The sequence below is a fragment of the Onychostruthus taczanowskii genome, unplaced genomic scaffold (assembly GCF_017590055.1).
Source record: "Onychostruthus taczanowskii isolate IOZ18803 unplaced genomic scaffold, ASM1759005v1 scaffold929, whole genome shotgun sequence".
Lineage (NCBI taxonomy): Eukaryota > Metazoa > Chordata > Aves > Passeriformes > Passeridae > Onychostruthus > Onychostruthus taczanowskii.
In genome coordinates this window covers 7,503-12,024 of record NW_024507313.1, presented here as the reverse complement: position 1 = coordinate 12,024, position 4,522 = coordinate 7,503, and the positions used below count along the sequence as shown (strand labels likewise).

At 46.6% G+C, this 4,522-nt stretch overlaps 1 long non-coding RNA gene across 1 annotated transcript; it reads left to right on the top strand.

Annotated features, from left to right (window-relative positions):
• Positions 1-1,899: 1,899 nt before the first annotated feature.
• LOC121347790 lies at positions 1,900-3,089 on the top strand. Its single transcript, XR_005954279.1, has 2 exons — positions 1,900-1,967; positions 2,816-3,089. It is a non-coding gene; the product is annotated as an uncharacterized LOC121347790 (long non-coding RNA).
• The last annotated feature ends 1,433 nt before the right edge of the window (positions 3,090-4,522 follow it).

Below are 4,522 nucleotides of genomic sequence, written 5' to 3'. Positions count from 1 at the left end.
TTGGGGTTCAATTTTGGGGATTTTGGGATTAAATTTGGGGGAATTTGGGTTAAATTTTGGAGATTTTGGGTCAGATTTTGGGGATCTGGGGGATTTTGGTTGAAGTTTTGTGGATTTGGGGGGATTTGGGGTTAAATTTTGGGTTAAAATTTGGGTGGTTTTGGGTTAAACTTTGGGAATCTGGGGTTAAATTTCGGGAATTTTGTGGATTTTGGGTGAAATTTTGTGATTTTTTGGGGATTTGGGGTTCAATTTTGGGTTAAAATTTGGGGGGATTGGGGGAATTTGGGGTTAAATTCCGGGAATTTTTGGAATTTGGGTTCAATTTTGGGTTGAATTTTGGGAATTTGGGTTACATTTTGGAGATTTTGGGGATTTTGGTTGAGGTTTTGTGGACTTGGGGTTAAATTTTGGGTTAAAATTTGGGGGTTTTGGGCTAAATTTTGGGGAATTTGGGGAATTTGGGGTTAAATTCCGGGAATTTTTGGAATCTGGGCTCCATTTTGGGTTGAATTTTGGGAATCTGGGGTTCAATTTTGGGATTTTGGGATTAAATTTGGGGGATTTTGGGTCAGATTTTGGGGATCTGGGGGATTTTGGTTGAAGTTTTGTGGATTTGGGGGGATTTGGGGTTAAATTTTGGGGATTTTGGGATTAAATTTTGGGGATTTTGGGATTAAATTTTGGGGATTTTGGGATTAAATTTTGGGGATTTTGGGATTAAATTTTGGGGATTTTGGGATTAAATTTTGGGGATTTTGGGATTAAATTTTGGGGATTTTGGGATTAAATTTTGGGGATTTTGGGATTAAATTTTGGGGATTTTGGGTCAGATTTTGTGGATTTGGGGTTAAATTTTGGGTTCAAATTTGGGGATTTTGGGCTAAATTTTGGGAATTTTTGGATTTGGGGTTCAATGTTGGGTTAAAATTTGGGGGAATTTGGGGTTAAATTCCGGGAATTTTTGGAATCTGGGCTCCATTTTGGGTTGAATTTTGGGAATTTGGGGCTCAATTTTGGGAATTTGGGGTTGAATTTTGGGAATTTGGGGTTGAATTTTGGGAATTTGGGGTTCAATTTTGGGAATTTGGGTTCAATTTTGGGGATTTGGGGTTGAATTTTGGGAATTTGGGGTTGAATTTTGGGATTTTGGGATTGAATTTTGGGAATTTGGGGTTGAGTTTTGGGAATTTGGGGTTGAGTTTTGGGAATTTGGGGTTGAATTTTGGGAATTGGGTTGAATTTTGGGTTAAAATTCGGGCGGATCTGGGGAATTTGTGGTTAAATTTTGGAAAATTTTGGAATCTGGGCTCCATTTTGGGTTGAATTTTGGGAATTTGGGGTTCAATTTTGGGAATTTGGGGTTGAATTTTGGGAATTTGGGATTCAATTTTGGGAATTTGGGATTCAATTTTGGGAATTTGGGGTTCAATTTTGGGAATTTGGGTTCAATTTTGGGAATTTGGGGTTGAATTTTGGGGATTTGGGGTTGAGTTTTGGGAATTTGGGGTTCAATTTTGGGAAGTTGGGGTTGAATTTTGGGAATTTGGGGTTGAATTTTTGGAATTTGGGGTTGAATTTTGGGAATTGGGTTGAATTTTGGGTTAAAATTCGGGCGGATCTGGGGAATTTGTGGTTAAATTTTGGAAAATTTTGGAATCTGGGCTCCATTTTGGGTTGAATTTTGGGAATTTGGGGTTGAATTTTGGGAATTTGGGTTCAATTTTGGGAATTTGGGGTTGAATTTTGGGAATTTGGGGTTCAATTTTGGGGATTTGGGGTTGAATTTTGGGAATTTGGGGTTCAATTTTGGGGATTTGGGGTTGAATTTTGGGAATTTGGGGTTCAATTTTGGGAATTTGGGGTTCAATTTTGGGATTTCGGTGCCCGCCCCTCCCCCAGGTGATCGACATCCTGCGGGGAAAAGCCTCGAGACCCCCCCAGGACCCCCCGGGACCCCCCCCACGGTGAGCCCCGAATTTTGGGGGAAAATCCCAAATTTGGGTGGAAAATTACAGATTTTGGGGGGAAAATCCCAAATTTTGGGGGAAAATTCCAGATTTTGGGTGGAAAATTAGAGATTTTGGGGGGGAAAATTCCCGAATTTTGGGGGGAAAATTCCAGATTTTGGGGGGAAAATCCCAAATTTTGGGTGGAAAATTCCAGATTTTGGGTCCAAGGGGGAATTTTGGGGAAAAATTCCCAAATTTTCGGGGGGTCTTGGGTGGGAAATCCAAAATTTTGGGTGGAAATTCCCAAATTTTGGGTGGAAATCCCCCAATTTTTGGGGAAAATTCCCCAATTTTGGGGAGTCTTTGGTGGGAATTCCTAAATTTGGGGGAAAAATTCCCAAATTTTGGGGTCCCTGAGGGGTTTTGGGGGGTCCTGGGTGGGAATTCCCAAATTTTGGGGGGTCCTGCATGAGAATTCCCAAATTTTGGGGGGTCTTGGGTGGGAAATCACAATTTTTGGGGGGAAAATTCCCAAATTTGGGGGGAAAATTCCCAAATTTTGGGGTCCCTGGGGGGTTTTTGGGGGGTCCTGGGTGGGAACTCCCAAATTTTGGGGGGTCTTGGGTGGGAAATCCCAAATTTTGGGGGGAAAATTCCCAAATTTTGGGGTCCCTGGGGGGGTTTTGGGGGGTCCTGGGTGGGAATTCCCCAATTTTGGGTGGGAATTCCCCAATTTTGGGTGGAAATTCCCCAATTTTGGGTGGAAAATTCCCCAATTTTGGGTGGAAAATTCCCCAATTTTGGGGCTCCCGGGTGGGAAAAAATCCCCAATTTTGGCTCCTCTGGCCCCGCCCCCTTTTCAGGCAGAGCATCGGAAGCCACGCCCGCTTCCGCGTCTGCAGCCAATGGGGTGGAAGGGGCGGGGCCTCTACCGTCGCTGATGGGAGCGCAGGGAAGCCCCGCCCAGCAGCGGAGCAGGGACCAATCAGAGGCGGCGGAGGGGAGGCCCCGCCCCGTGGCGCCTCAGAGGCTCCGCCCACGAGAGGGGCGGGGCCAGGGAAGCATTAATGGCGCGCCGCCAGGGGGCGCCAACGGCGGGCCGGCGTGAGGGGAAATAAAAAAAATATCGGAGAAAAATGAACTGGGATGGACTGGGAGGGACTGGGGGGGACTGGGAGGAACTGGGGGGGACTGGGGGGGACTGGGGGGGACTGGGAGGGGATTGGGGGGCACGCAGGGATCTCATCCGGGTGTCAGAAATGCTGCTGAGACACAGACTTGTGCAATACCGCAGGTGCTCTCCCGCTCCTGCTCGGCCCAGGCCAGAGCCCCGGGGCAGGAGGTGCTGCGCGGACCGGCCGCTGTCCCCCACCGCCCGGAGGTGATGCTGCACCTCCATCTCCCGGCCAAGGGCTGAGCTGCACCGCTCCCGGAGAGTCTGAAAGCAGCGCAGGGAGGGCATGCTATCCTACAGCCATCCTCTCCCAGAGTCCTTTGAGTCCCAGGGTGATCTAGAACGGCTGTGAGCAGCAGTTTGTCATAGGGAAAAAATAATGTCAGGAAAATCCTACCGCTCTTAGAAGCTCCTATGATCTTTTAGCATCCAGGGTGGCCTGCAGCAGGAGAAGCTCCAAAGCTCACATGGGTGTTGTGTTGTGCAAGGCAGTACCTCTTCCTGTCTGTATTAGATTTTTAACCTGTGAACTTCATCCAGAGCCTCATTTTTCTACCAGAAATCATTCCCTGGCTATGCCAATCAGGGAAGAAAATATCTTTATCAGTTTGTGGCGATGGGAATAGCCACGTCTGGCAAGAGCACATTGTCCCATCCTGGAATCCTGTGCTGTGGCAAGGAGAGCTGTGCCACCAGGAGATTCAGATGATTCCTTCCAGATCCTGTCATGACCTAGAGTGAGCAGGACCTCATTGGATCGGCATGGGAAACTGGGACACAGGAATGCCCAAAGTGGGGCAAGAGGCATCAGTGGAGCCAGGAAATGCCCTGGGACAGACGCCTTTGACAGTGTCGAACCATGAAATCTCCCGTCTGGATTCCTGGATTTCTTCAAAGAACTCTTGGGGCTTTTAGAGATAACATTCCTTTGCCAAAGCTGCCTTTCCTATTATCTTGTATTTCCTATATGGCCATTAATTGTATTCTTTAGAAGAGTCTCTACTAATTTGTATATCTACACAACTTATGTCTATCTAATTTGTGAGACTTAATTGTCTAGAACATTAAAAACATTATATTACATTAGCACCCTGCCACTCTCCTGATAGCCAGAGCCCTTTCAAGTGCAAGATAGCATAGCCTGAGCTATTTCATCCTGGCATTCCCTGGGCACTCTTATGTTAATGATACCCGCTCCTGCCCAGTCGCTGATATCTGCTCTGTTGATGTTTTCTAATCTCTTCTACAGAGATTTCAACAGGAGACTGATTCTCCCTTGTGTTCTGTGTAAAGGGGGCTCAGGGCAGCCCAAGCTCCTGTACAATACGGGGATGCAGAGGAATTATCTGAACACTCCTGTGTGTTCAGACACCATGTGCCTATGAACACTATCTGA